Raw genomic sequence first — 15,900 nt, forward strand, 5'->3', positions numbered from 1 at the left:
AGGACCATGGAAGACAGAAAAGGGTAGAAAGCAAAACATTGTATGTGAATGTAACTCTCTGACTGCATGCTTCACCTCCATAATTATGGATCCAAGTTCAAAGAAGGAGCTAAAAGAAATAGTTTCTTTCTTGCATATTTTGCCTATGAACTTCAAGCCCAGTTTTAAAAAGGGCTTTTAAAAATCATATTTTAGTAAAGATTTTTGAGTTGCATTGTGATAAAACAATACTACCAATAGCATCAGGCATATGAATATAAATTTATATTTTTGAAGTGCCATCACAAGTATGGACTGGGGAATAGATTTATTCAAGAACAATGATTGGAACTGGGGCCAAGAAATTTTAGGTTGACCATTAGGATAGTAATAAAAATATGAGGCCTTGAGTCATTTCAACTCACTATTCCAATTTCTTATTAGTAACTAGAATTTATACTTATTTATAGAGATTTACTAGGATAATTCTTTTCCACATATATTAATGTTTCTATTTCAATGTATTATAATTTTTAAACTTGTTAAAGTTACCAAGTATACTTTTTCTTTTTAAAATATTTCTCTTTTATTATTTATTTTATTTTTATTTTTTCCAAAATATTTCTTAATTGCCTACATCATAGTTTTGAGAGTATTGGTGTTTTCTAATCATGTGTGCTTAATTATTGTTTTGGAAATTCATGTTTAGACTTGAATATTATTTAATGATTTTAAATAATAAATTTTTAAAAATAGGCACAGAAATATATTATTAAAAGTAGGTTCTCAGGCCCCTGAATTTCACTCCCCAAAGGTAACTAGCAGTTTCTTGAGGTTTGGAGACTTTTAAAATTGAAATTACTTTGCTTATGTGAAAGTACCTCTAATTATAATTATAATGGACATTTAAAAACTATTTTACAATTTTCTCTAAAGAATAATGTTAAGCAAAGATTGGCTTTAAACATAAGTCATTAAGTATCTCTGAACTGTTGAGGTTATCTTTGGGGAAAGCTAGGCTTCGGTAAATTCATATTGTTTGTTCTTTTTGAAATTCGTACTTTAGAGACTTAAACGAAGTTCTGGGCAGTGTTTCTTCAAAGCTATTTATTTTGCTTCAAGAGATTTCATGTACATTGATGTGAACACAAGGAGTTCATAATTATGATTTAGTTTGTAAACTGTTTCCCTCACAATCTCATGTACTTGACCAACTTTCAAAATGCCAAGTAGTTCTCTGCTCACTTCAAATTAGCTAATCTCTAAACTTTAAACATCATTATTAATCTTCTTGTCAACTTCCAATCAATTAAAATAAGTTAAAAGTTTCAGGACATAGTGCTCTCATGGAATTAGAGGAAGATGCTGCTCTATCCCTAAACTCTGTCCAGTGGCCTCTTGTAACCACAACAAGAACAGCTACAGCAGTGGCCTAATATCTGTAAGTCCTCCCATTAGCAGGTTAGCAATTATTGTGTCTATTACGCTGAAATCCCCTTAATTCTTTTAAAAATATAATATAATATAATTTCAGAGAGGAAAGAAGAGGGAGAGAAAGATAGAAACATCAATGATGAGAGAGAATCATCGACAGGCTGCCTCCTGCATGCCCCACACTGAGGATAGAGCCCGCAACCCAGGCATGTGCCCTGCCTGGGAATCAAGCCATGACCTCCTGGTTCCTAGGTCTACGCTCTACCACTGAGCTATGCTGGCCCAACATCCCCTTAATTATCACTGTTTGTCCTTCCATCAGAGTTTAAGTTAAATTCAGACATTCTGCCAAGTTCTCCTCTCTAGTTCCAAACCTAGCCCTTCAGTTCAGATCGTCCGTCTTGGAGCAACTGTGGCTGCTAAAGGGAGATTTCACAACAGTGCTACCAGGAAGGTCCCCTGGTAGAACGGAGATGGAGCATTATGCAGCTAGGTAAGTGAGTAGCTAAATGTCTTCGGTTTTCTTAATAGCATATTATAAAGGAAACTTTGAATATTAAATATATTGTTAATCAATGCCTAAATTGGGGAACAAACCAAGGATGTGAACAAGCATTTCTTTCTCATCCATTATCATTATTCTGACTATTCTAGAACTGACAAGGAAAAAATAAACGAGAAGAAAAGAAACTGTATTGAATTAGACACTGCTGGAGCTTTACATATATTGTTTCATTTAATCCTTCCGAGAACTTCATAGATTATGCTAGCCTCATTTTACAAAGCCAGAAGCTGAGGATTGGGGAGGTTATTTAAAGCAAGTAAAGAAAAGAAGGGACAAAAGGAGATATGCATAGATATCATAGGATCAGGTTCAGAATATGCTTATATTTAAACAAATAAGAATTAGAGGAAATTATGATTTAGTTGTCTATCTCAATAGTTGAGAAAAGCCTCAAGTTAGTAAAACTTCAGTAATTTGAATGTATAAATTACTGTATCAGTTTATTTAAGGAGGGAAAAAACAGAGACTATTTGATGGGGGGGGGGCGAATTCCCTACTATCTACAAAATAAATGGAATATTTCATTCTAATATTCAGATGCTATCGTATCATATAGGTATAATTTATAAACACGTGCTTGTTGCTTCAAATTGTACATGTTTTGAAATTAAATCTACATTTGTGATTATTTCAGTACTTGAATTTTTTAACAAAACATAACCATTTTTATTTGTGAAAAAATTTTCCAGCTTTATTGAGATTTAATTGACAAATAAAAATTGTGTATATTTAACATGTACAATGTAATGATTTAATATACATATACACTGTGAAATAATCACCACAAGTTAATGAACACCTCCATAACCTCACAGTTATCTTTTGTGTGTGTGTGGTGAGAACACTTAACTTTTACTCTGTTAGCAGGCTTCAAGTATACAATACACTTGTGTTAACTATAGTCATCATGCTATACATTAGATTCTCAGAAGTTATTCATTTTATTTATTTTTATTTATTTTTATTTTTTTAAATATATTTTATTGATTTTTTACAGAGAGGAAGAGAGAGGGATAGAGAGTTAGAAACATCGATGAGAGAGAAACATCGATCAGCTGCCTCTTGCACACCCCCTCCTGGGGATGTGCCCGCAACTAAGGTACATGCCCTTGACCGGAATCGAACCTGGGACCCTTGAGTCCGCAGGCCGACGCTCTATCCACTGAGCCAAACCGGATTCGGCAGTTATTCATTTTATAACTAAAAGTTTGTACATTTTGATCAACATTCCCCAGTTTCCTCTACCCTCAAGCCCCTGGCTACCAGTTCTACTCTCTGATTCTATGAGTTTGAATTTTAAAATTCCATACATAAGTGAGAGCATACAGTATTTGTATTTCTGTGCCTGGCTTATTTAACTTAGCTTAATGCCCTTAAATTTCATCCATGTTATTATAATTAGCACAATTTCTTTCTTTTTTTATGCTGAATAATATTCCATTGAATATATACTAGTATACACCACATTTTCTTTATCAACAAGCAGGTTGTTTTATATCATGGCTATTGTGAAGAATGCTACAATTAATGTGGGAGCACAGATATGTCTTTGAGATCCTGATTTCACTTCCTTTGGATACATACCCAGAGGAGGATTGCTGGATTATATGGTAGTTTTTTTTTTAATTTTTTTGAAGAATTGCCATACTGTGTTCTATAATAGCTGTACCGATTTACATTCCCACCAACTCTGCACAAGCGTTCCAATTTCTCCACAGTCTCATTTACACTTTTTATCTGTCTTCTTTATAATAGTCATCCTGACAGGTAGAAGGTGATATCTTGTTGTGGTTCGGGTTTGCATTTCCCTGATGATTAGTGATATTGAGCACCTTTTTCATGTACCTGTTGGTCATTTGTAAATCTTCTTTGGAAAATGTCTATTCAGGTCCTTTGACCATTTTTTAATCAGGTTATTTGCCTTTTTTTTTTTTTTGTTTGTTTGTTTGTTTTTTGCTTTTGAGTTGTATGAGTTCCTTACATAGTTTGAAAATAATCCTTTATCAGATACACTTTTTGCAAATATTTTCTCCTACTCCATAGGTTGCCTTTCATTTTGTTGATTGTTACCTTTCCTGTGCAGTTTTTCTTAATTTAATGGAGTCCCACTGGTTTACTTCTGCTTTTGTTACCTGTGTATGAAACTTTATCTTTAATTTTATGGAAAGAAAATGTGCATTGGGATTATGTTTACCTTATATGTGACTGTACAAATATATCAACACTAATGTTAAATAAGTGACAATTTTCCTTTGCCTTATGTCTAAGTGTGTGAGGAGAGGTGTCTTTGATGATCAAAAGAAAGTTAAAATTAATCCACATTTGGCATTCAAGCATTGCTTCAATCAAAGGTATACTAACTTTTTTCCCCCTTTAAGCCTCTGAATTTAAACACCCAGATGAATTTGTGGTTTTGCATGTTCTGCAGAAGGATTGGGCAGGCTGTGTTGTGCAGCCTGACATTGCCTAACTGCATGGAAGGAAAGTTGACAGTGGGGACATCTGTAATTATATTTTAGTAATGGACCCTCTTTCTCTTTGGGGAGCCTTTTACCTTGACAGTTTTTCTTTCTCCCCACACTCTTATTCCTCCTCGAAGATATCCAGTTCTTTCTTGTCTTCTTTGATTTTTATTATTTTTGCTCTGGGGACAGGATTGGAAGAAACTAATTTCTGAGGTGGAAATGACTGATATGGTTTAATGTCTTATTTCTTAAAACACAATGTAGGTCAAAGGAATGAAACTGTTTTATTTAACAAACATTCACTTGCTGTTCTGTGTGTTTTATAAATGTGAACTCATTCAATCCTCACAATAGGCTGTTAGGTAGGTTTTTAATTGTGGAATTTCAGATCATCAGTTGGGGGAAAGCTTGGGACGCAATCAATCCTCTTATTTTAGAAAGCATTTCATGAAATGAAATTCTATTTGTACGGCCAACCCCATTTTTTACCCCCACAATAGTAATCAGGAGCCAAGGCAAACTGAGCACAACATCTTATGGTCTGTCTTGTCTGTGGGGAGTGATGATAGCCAAGGAGACCCTCACAATAGGGCTTTTATCGACTCACACTGCAAGTAGAAATGTTCACACTCAGAAATTTGCTAATTCTTGAATTTTTACTACTGCTATAATTGAAGAGTAAGTTAATTTTTGTTATAAGTAATCTCACAAAACTTTCATATCTAATATTATAGTATGTTAAAAAGTGCATTTTTTGAATTTTGAAGTATCTTAGTATGATTCCAATTTTAAATTTATTGAGTTATCCATAAACAATAGTTGCTTTCAGTTTTCAAACACACACATCTTAGAGAAACTCTATCTCATATGAATGAGAATAAATTGTATTTATTTTTTGTAACAGTGCTATACAAAGGTATTAATATTCTTAAGGCTATCATAAATTGTTTTTTATTTGTCATTTAACCCTGTTTAATGTGTAGTAAAAATATTTAAATGTAAAAATACATTGTCATTATAACTACTGAACAATAATACTCTATCAAGAATCTCTAAAAACTCCTTCTAAATATAGGAAAGAATAAAAGGATTATAATTCACACAATACCTGTTTTAATTAAATTTTTACCCAACTTTTTAGAGTATATGGAAGAATTACTAAAAAAAAATTATGTAAGCAGTGAAAACAACAAAGAGAAAACAAATACTAAAAAGACTACACTGATTTTAATTAGAAAGTATCAAATTTCAGTTGTAACTGCAATCATTGCTTTAGTTCCTCAAATCTCACATAATGAATTGACAGGAAATCTGTTCACTCTGAAACTTATTATATAATAATTCCCATTGAATTTGATTTCTCAACTGATAATTTATCAAATAAATCTTTAAAGAAATATTACAACTTTTTGATTAAGGTCAATACAGACAGGCCTATAACAGTAATTCTCAACTAATTCTATACTGATGATAGAATGAAGTCAGACCAAAAAATGATTCAACTCAATTTATCATTATTCATTTAAATGGTTAAATCATATTCTATGAAACGTTTTGTTAGTACTGTGACATTTATAACCCTTAGGCAACCGAATCTACCCAATATATAGGTCCCAGGACAAATTCTACATACACATTGGTAAGAGTTCAACATTTCTTATGAATATCGTTTAGATTAGAGAGTGTTTGTTTATGTTGCAACCTCACTTTGTGCTCAAGAGGTGTAGTTCTAAAACTATTTTTTGCTATATTAATGCTTGCTAACTTACTATTTAATAAAAATTGAATTATGGATAATTTCCTTCCCGCCCCCCCACCATGAGGAGTTATGGAGAAGGAAAATAAAAATAAAAATGTACTGCTATAATGCTATAACTATAGGCCTTTTTGTTTTTTCCCAAACAGCTATAAATTTAGGGCATTCAAAAAGAATGTAAAATCAAAGTTGAAATGAAAACATTCTCTTTTTGCTAGGGAATTTAGTTGTGTCTATAATGTGCCTCTAACATATCTAAAAATTAGAAATGAGTCAATCTGTAGCTTAGCTACATACAAATTCCTTGAGAGGCATCATAAGTTGTTGGTCTAAAATAAGCATTAGATTTATTACCTAAGTAATAGATTTAATAGATTTACTATAATATAAAGAAAACAATTTTTCAGTGATTTACATGAGTTTATCATATTTGAAAATATTTTTGCATTTTATTATGGACTAGAGGCCCGGTGCACGAAATTCGTGCACAGAGGGGGGTTGTCCCTCAGCCCAGCCTGTACCCTCTCCAATCTGGGACCCCTCAAGGGATGTCCGACTGCCCGTTTAGGCCCGATCCCAGGGATCGGGCCTAAACGGGCAGTCGGACATCCCTCTCACAATCCAGGACTGCTGGCTCCCAACTGCTTGCCTGCCTGCCTTCCTGATTGCCCCTAACCACTTCTGCCTGCCTCTCACAATCCAGGACTGCTGGCTCCCAACTGCTTGCCTGCCTGCCTTCCTGATTTCCCCTAACCACTTCAGCCTGCCAGCCTGATCACCCCCTAACCACTCTGCTGCCAGCCTGTTTGCCCCCAACTTCCCTCCTCTGCCGGCCTGGTCACCCCTAACTGCCCTCTCCTGCAGGGTTGATCACCTCCAACTGCCCTCCCTTGCAGGCTTGGTCCCTCTCAACTGCCCTCCCTTGCAGGCCAGGTGCCTCCCAACTGCCCTCTCCTGCTGGCCATCTTATGGTGGCCATCCTGTGTCCACATGGGGGCAGGATCTTTGACCACATGGGGGCAGCTATATTGTGTGTTGCAGTGATGATCAATCTGCATAGTACTCTTTTATTAGATAGGATAGAGGCCTGGTGCAGGGGTGGGGGCCAGCTGGTTTGCCCTGAAGGGTGTCCCTGATCAGGGTGGGGTTCCCTTGGAGCGTGGGGCGGCCTGAGCGAGGGGCCTGTGGTGGTTTGCAGGCCGGCCACGCCCCCTGGCAACGTTGAGCGGAGGCCCTGGTATCTGGAATTTATTTTCCTTCTACAATTGAAACTTTGTAGCCTGGAGCAGAGCCAAGCCTTGGGCTCCCTCTGAGGCCCGAAGCCATTTGTGTTGGGGTTATAATTGAAACTTTGTTGCCTTAAGCGGGTGGGCCTGGCCAGGGTGTGTAGAAAGCTTTGCTTCCCCAGTTGCCGGCGACAACCCTGGCCTGCTCTCTCAAGCTCCATTCTGCTGCCATTTGTTTGAATTTGTTTACCTTCTATAATTGAAACTTTGTAGCTTGAGTGGAGGCTTAGGCCTGCAACGGCTGGCAGAAAGCTTGGCTTCCTCTGTTACCTAGGAAACCTTGCTCTCTGTAGCTGTAGCCATCTTGGTTTGGGTTAATTTGCATACTCGCTCTGATTGGATGGTGGGCGTGGCTTGTGGGCGTGGCTTGTGGGTGTGTCGGAGGTCTGGTCAATTTGCATATTTGTCTATTATTAGATTAGATTATTTTTTCTACACAATTATTAGTACTAATTATATTTTATAGATTATGAAATAATTTGATATATATTTTACATAAAGTCTAAATAAAGTAGAATAATTATCAGAATATTTTACAAAGATGGGATTTGGAGAATGGTTTACAAAGATGGGATTTGGGCATGTCCTTGGACTTGAATTAAATGCTGAGGTCTGTGACAATAAAATATGAAATGCTAGTAACTCGTGGCATGAGGTGGCATCACAATTAATCAAATTATCACCAACAATTGATTGTGATGAGAATCTTTGGGAAGAGTACCTTGGGAGCCAAAATGTTACCACGCTTGACCATTATGGCTGTATTAATGACTAAAAGAAGCTTGGTGTAGGATGGATTCTTCTGAATGAACTGGAATATTTATTTACAGAAAAAAAAAATGAGAAGCACATGTTTTTAACTTAGTTCAAGGCATGGTCAGAGAACCTGAGAGCTTCTATGGAAGCCTTAAAATAATCTCTTATTTCATGTAACAACAGTACCAATATTGCTGAAAATTAAACATAGAATTTAATTGTAAAGATTACAAAATTACAACCTAAGTTGAACTGGCAGGCTCACCAAATAGAAGCAGCTTGCTTATGAGAAGACTACCCCTCCCCTGCTTGCAGACCCTGCAGTAACCTTACCCAGGGCATCCACTTTTTAAGGGGACACCCATTTTTCTCAAGACTAATCACAACCATTCTTTTTAGAGCCATTTCTAGGATCATATCTCAGTGTGTTCCAAATTACAGAGTCTCACAAAATAGCTTATATGCCAAGAAAATGGCAAAATTCTGCTAATTTATATTGACAGAAATCTGGGGAATACATGAGAAAATGAATTCTAAGGGTGTTAGACCAATACAAATGGAATAGAACATTATGTTGGATATAGATGCACTTAACTAAAGATTCTAAATTTAATGCATAGCTTGTGTAGCTGGAAGTGACTAACAGTTTACTTGGTTGGTTGACTGAAAGTTAGACTCTGGTGGCAAATATATATACACACACACTAGAGGCCCAGTGCATGAAAATTCATGCACTGAAGGGGGGTTTCTCAGCCTGGCCTCTCACAGTCCGGAAGCCCTCAGGGGCGGGAGGCTACCTGGCAATCCAGGGAAGGCGATGCCCCATCACACCTCTGCTGCTGCCACTGCCAGCAGCAAAGCCTCGGCCGGCCCTGGTTACTTGAGCCTCAGGCGGCCCTGGGTGGCTGGGCAGCTGCCATCAGAGGCTTGCCTGTGCCTCGGGCCGGCCCTGGGTGGCTGGGGGGCTGAGGGGACTGGGGGACTCTGGAGGCAGGTGCGTGGCGCGGCCAGGCCCACCTGGGGGTGGGCCTGGCCTTGCCCTGTGCCTGCTGCCCTGGTGGGGCTGACGGGACTGGGCACCACCATCTTTGAGGGTGTGACAGTCAATTAGCATATTCCCTTCTTATTGGCTGTGGGCGCTGCCATCTTTGAGGGTGGAGCAGTCAATTAGCACATTCCCTCCTTATTGGCTGTGGGCACAGCCAGCTTTGTGACGGTGTGAGGGTCAATTAGCATATTCCCTCTTTATTAGGAGGATATATATATGCCAGGAATTATTTGAAATAGTAAAAGTCAAAGGCTTATGGAGATAGGAATGTTGGAGTGGATTTATCATGCATGTCATGCATAGCCATTCCTAACTATGTGAGAGGAGTACCTGAATCCTTGAATAGCTCCACGGTGACTGTTCTCTATAGTCCAAACAGCAGCATTTAGTTTCCAAAAACAAGTTAAGCATATTTTCTGTAGTGGATAGCAGAGACATAGTGGTAATTAGAATGTCTGAACCCCCAGGGAAATATGATCAAGAGCAATTCTCTCAGTGGGCAGAATCCCAGCTATCCATTTGCCTGGGTAAAAAGTACATTGTATTAGTTTGCTAGGGTTGTCATAACAAAGTATCACAGATTGCCTACTTTCCAGTTCTTTTGCCTTCCTTCAACTAGGACCTCAGATGGTCAAAGTCCTTTACCTGGCTGGGTGACCCCAACTTTTATTTGTGATGGGTCTGAATCCTGCCCTTTTTAGTTATTAAAGTTTTCAATTAACTTTTACTATTGGACATGGAAGTTCTGAGAAGTGCCCAGAGAATCTTCTGAATTCCAGACATGGTCTCCTTGCCCTATTGGGTAGTATCAATGCAATCACAATCAAGAAACTGAACATGTCCAATACCTCAGTTTCCTCATATCCCTTTATAATTTCTCCCTCCCAGCACTTTGTCTCCCTCTACCCTCACATACCTACATAACCTCTAAATTTTATATAATTTGATTACATAATATACACTGAGTGGCCAGATTATTATGACCACTTGACGTTTGTAGGCAAATTAGCCGTACACTGCATCATATGGAATATGGAAGCCAAAGGCCTGTTCTAACACTTTTGCTGTCTGCAGTTACCAAGATAAAACATCTCCAATTCACACAGGAACACAAGGATTGGACAGTCGAGCATTGGAAACAAGTCATGTGGTCCAATGAATCACGTTTCCAGTGCATCATGCAGATGGCAGAGTGAGAATTTAGCGGAAACAGCATGAAAGCATGCACCCCACATGCAAGAGTACAACCCTTCAAGCTGGTGGGGGCAGTGTTATGATTTGGGACATGTTTTCCTGGCATGATTTGGGCCCTTTAATTCATGTGGAACAACGTCTGAAAAGCACAACATACCTAAGTATCGTTGTTGATCAAGTTCATCCTATCATGTTGATGGCGTATCCCAATGGAGATGGCTTCTTCCAACAAGACAATGTGCCATGCCACGGTGCTCGTATTGTGCAGGAGTGGTTTCAAGAACATGAGGGAGACTTTGCCTTGCTTAGGTGGCCCCCACAATCACCAGATCTCAATCCAATTGAGCATTTGTGGGACGAAGTTAAAAGACCCATCAGGCAGCTGGTTCCACAGCCATCAAATCTCACAGAACTGGATAGTGCTATTCATCAGGCATGGTGTCAGATTCCTCGCATCACTTTTCAACATTTCGTGGAGTCAATGCCAAGAAGAATTGTTGCAGTATTGAAGGCAAAAGGTGGCCCAATGAAGTACTGTTGGGGTGGTTATAATAATCTGGCCACTCAGTGTATACATTTTTTTTTTTTTTTTTTGCAATTCATCTATGCTGTTGAGTGCAACTGCAGCCTGTGTATTCTCTTTTTCAACAATTCCAAGTTTAGGGCATGTTATGAATTAATGAGTATATCATCATAACCAAGCCTATTATTTAATGAGAAAGACCATGCTTTTCAAGCTAATGGTTTGAGAATACACATACCGTAAATTTCAAATGTATATAAAATTGGCAATTGTGCTGTTGTTTCTGCAGCTTGACTAAGCATTAATTTGCTCTTGTACAATGAGGAAGAATAAAAGGCTAGTAATATTGAGAGACTTTCTAATGAGGCCCAAAAGACAGAATACATTTAAAATACTGAGAGAGAATCCCATACTAGTTTTTAGACCAAAGAATAAAGGAGGGGTTGGGTGGTTAACTATTCAGAAATAGAAACCATGTTAAAGGTGATGTTTTGGCTGTTAGGCTTTCTTCAGGCCTTTACTAGAGAAATCTAACTTTTTTTCTAAATTTCTTTTTCTGCCCAAGGAAGGCCTCACAGACAGAATGCTGCCTTTCACCTTATTCTATATTCCACAGAGCATTTTAAAGACTAGAAAAATATTGCTGGGGCAAAAATGATTGGGGCTCTGAAAGATCAGAGGAAATCCATCATCATTATTATTTTTTAAAAATAAGCAGACACCGAGAACTTCATCCACGAAGTTATTCTGAAGTCAATGTTCTAGCAGGGATTTTGCAGTAAATAAATAAGACTGACCTACAGTTCACTGTATTTTTGGATCTGTGTTACTTTCTTTTAGATTGGTTTGCTTGAAATTTTGCCTTCCTTTCTATAGTAGTATTATTTATATTTTAGTTTTTTTTTTAACTGTTTAGTTTTTATTTCATAATCATAAACTTAACTCTGCAATCCAGCTAGACTGGGAAGGAGTAAGGAAATTATGGAACCCAATAAACTGGCAAGAGCACAAAGATTATAGAACATTCCAAGCAAATTGGGGTGAAGGGGTGCCCTCCTGAGCTACAGAAGGAATGGTCTGGTGGTGAAGATAAAACACAAGTCAAATTTATTAGAGTTGTCCGCAGTCAGCAGTGGTGATCTTCTTGCTGGTCTTGCCATTCCTGGACCCAGAGAGCTCCATGGCCGTCACAATATCCATGCCTTCTGTCACCTGGCCGAAGACCACGTGCTTGCCACTCCACCACTCAGTCTTGGCGGTGCAGATGAAAAACTGGGAGCCGTTGGTGTTTTGGTGTTAGGTCCAGCATTGGCCATGGACAAGATGCCAGGCCCTGTATGTTTCAGGACGAAGTGCTCATCCTCAAATTTCTCCCCATAGATGGACTTGCCGCCTGCCTGTGCCATTACGGCGTGTGAAGTCACCACCCTGACACATAAAACCCGGAATAATTCTGTGAAAGCAGGAACCTTTATAACCAAATCCTCTCTCCCCAGTGCTCAGAGCACGGACGTTTGCTCCTGTTTTTGGAACTTTGCAAACAGCTGGAAGGAGACGCGGCCCAAGGGCTCGCCCTCCAGGGCGATGTGGAAGAACACGGTGGGGTTCACCATGGCTGGTCACCAGCGGGTTGGGGCCGGTGGCTTCTGCAAAGCTATATTTTAGTTTTAAGTCAGATGTTGAATTCAAAAGTTATTTTAATTTAGACCACTGAATCGATCAATACCAGTACATTTCACTTATGCACGTTTTTATAACAGCTTAAAATATTATTAAATTATATTAAGAATTTTCTAGACATTATTGAAATCACATTTTTTTTATTTTCTCATTGAATTTTGTGTATAGAATTTTTAACAAAATAAATGAGCTAACAGTTTGGAAAAAATAAAAATGACAGAAGTCGAAGCATTGATTCCAAAATTACCAGCAAGTTGGTCTTCATATATTTTTGTCTAGTGAGCAAATACACATGCTCTGAAAAAAAATGTTTTTGTCTTGATAGATAGATATGGCCAGGTATGTGCAGGGATTGTGACATTCACTGAGGACTACAGGACCATATTCTAAAAATCTAGGTAGCTGCTAAAATCACCAACTATGTGAATAGCTAAAAAAAAAAAAAAAAAAAAAAATGGAAAAAATATCTACATAGCATAAGGGAAGAGAATTGCAGAAGGGAAAGGCACTATTGATTACTGAAAGCCAACTCTGAACCAAATGTTTTTGCATATATTATCTCCTTTAATCATCATAATAACCTCATTAGGTATAAAATAGTTACTCATTATTACACAGTTAGAGAGTGTCACATCCAGCACATTAATGGAGTGCTTGCTCTCCAAGCCTGCTTTCTCTCCACTACACAGAGTTATATCTTAAATACCAAATTCATTAATTTGGTAGGAAGCAACAACTTTATAACCAAATAGTATTCCAATACTATGAACTGTATTAAGTACTCATAAAAGTCATATATCTTTAATATTAATATTCTATAAAAACACGTATATTTCATATTAAGGTTTTAAAATGTCAGTAGTAGATATTTTCTAAAAATTCCAATTTCAGCTGAAACCGGTTTGGCTCAGTGGATAGAGCATCAGCCTGCGGACTCAAGGGTCCCAGGTTCGATTCCGGTCAAGGGCATGTGCCTTGGTTGTGGGCACATCCCCAGTAGGGGGTGTGCAAGAGGCAGCTGATCGATGTTTCTCTCTCATCCATGTTTCTGACTCTCTATCCCTCTCTCTTCCTCTCTGTAAAAAATCAATAAAATATATTTTTAAAAAAATTCCAATTTCAATCTTAAAGTTTATTTTTATAATTTTCAGTGCTGGTATTTCATAATATTGACGAGTATCAATTTATCATATACTAGAGGCCTGGTGCACAAAATCGTGCTTGGGGGCTGTCCCTCAGCCCAGCCTGCATCCTCTCACAATCTGGGACCCCTCAGGGGATGTCGGGCCTAAACCAGCAGTCGGACATCCCTCTCACAATCCGGGACGCTGCATGTACCAGTGACCATACTTTTCATACAGGTGAAAGGCATCTTGCTGTGGTATGGGCAGTTACATTTTTTTGCCCTGATTATAAAAAGTAGTACATAACATGATCCTTCTGAGGCAGTAGAACCATTTTCCCCATCTTATGGGTGGAAAAACTAAAGCAGAGAGAAGCTAAGTAATTGGCTTTGTCACACAGATATAAGTGTCAGAATCAGGGCTGACCACAAAATGTGCAAGCCAGAGTCCATGCATGTCATCGCTGCATCATCCTGTTTTCTCAGTGTTAGAGTAGCCTTGCCAGGTTTTAATTTTTAAATCTAAGAGACTGTTTCCAATATATAGGTTAGGGTTCCTAGGCCTGGCCGGTGATCAGGGCCATCTGTGGGGTGAACGGTGGATGGGGCGATTGGAGGGCCCCCTGCTGGCACCCACCTTGGCTGGTGGCCTGGTGCTGCCCGATGGCTGGCTCCACCCCCCGATCACCACTAGGCCCCCCACCCTGATTGCTGCCGCAGGCCGGGCCCACCCCCCGATCGCCACTGCCGAAGGTCACCTGGTCATTCTGCAGGTCTTTCCACCGTTCTGCCTTTTGGTCAATTTGCATATTAGGATTTTATTATATAGGATTCTTTTCTAGGAGAAAATGGACTAATGTACCACAAATGACTAAGTAAAATAACAGGTTCCTCCACAATAAAGAAATCATTCAGAAACTAGATAATCTGTTAAAATGTGCATATTTTGATGGTAATTATAGTTTCTTGTTAATTAACTTTTTATTCACTTTAGTATTTAGTTCTTTTTTAAAATGACAAAAAATTGTTATATTCATTCACTGATAATAATAAACTAAGTAATAATTAATGGACTCAAAGTCAAGTAAGATTTTTAAATGAATTGTAATGATTCTGAAGGCTGGAAATCTTGTGCTATTTTTGCCTATCATAGTTTCTAGAGAGCAGCACAAAGTTTACATCAGGGATGTAGGTCCTAGGACTTCACTCTTCACACCATCTATAGGTGATTTACTGATAGGGATAGTAAGTCATTTTTTACCAGCTGGGTTTAGAGCACTTGCCGAGAGTCACTATTTCAACCCAGCTGCAGACCCTCTGTTAAGAATTTGTAGTCTATAAAAAAAGCTTCTGTAATTACTCTGAGAACATTCTCACAGTGAGGATAGAGTAGTCTACTTTAACTGTCTTCATGGATAGAGTAGAGGATAGAGTAGTCTACTTTAACTGTCTTCATGGCAGGACCAAGTGAAGAGGCACTTTCATTTTCAGTGAAGTTTGATGAACAGATCACTAGATGTATTTTCAATTCTCTGAGTCAGTGATAAATGACCAGCGCAAAGCATTGACATGCAGAACTCATCTGACTAATTCAACATAGTGCAAACAATACTTGGAATAATTGTACTCAGTCTCTATAGTTACCACATTCTATTTCTGTGGCTATAGTCCATGGCTAAATATGCTGTATCTTTTTTTTTCTTTACAAAAGTGAACTAAAATTTTGTTTGGAAAGTGTAAGGAACTGCCATAATACTATCTAACTTTGGGACATTTTAAATAATCTGAAACTATGAGATTGGAGTAAGTGGCTTAGGGCTACACTAACAACAAAATTATAATGAATTATTTCTTAGTGATGATTTCTGAGTATGACAATTCTGTCTGTACCTCGGTAGAACGTAGGACTATCCGTGATTACTAAAAGATGATTATGAAACTAACTTTGTAAACACCATTTTAAATGGACTTTCTCTTGACTAAAGCTAGGGCAAATATAGTAGTATTTGTAGAAGACAAACATGTATCTGTTAGTATTCTTTTAAATTAGAAGAAAATTTTTTTATTAAGTTGATACTATTTTAAAATACT

The 15,900-nt window shown here is 38.0% G+C and overlaps 1 pseudogene; it reads right to left on the minus strand.

The window, feature by feature from the left end:
* Positions 1 to 12,090: 12,090 nt before the first annotated feature.
* On the minus strand, positions 12,091 to 12,619 carry LOC103305250 (peptidyl-prolyl cis-trans isomerase A-like; annotated as a pseudogene).
* Between the last annotated feature and the right edge of the window lie 3,281 nt (positions 12,620 to 15,900).

Source organism: Eptesicus fuscus, chromosome 4 (genome assembly GCF_027574615.1).
Source record: "Eptesicus fuscus isolate TK198812 chromosome 4, DD_ASM_mEF_20220401, whole genome shotgun sequence".
Classification (NCBI taxonomy): domain Eukaryota; kingdom Metazoa; phylum Chordata; class Mammalia; order Chiroptera; family Vespertilionidae; genus Eptesicus; species Eptesicus fuscus.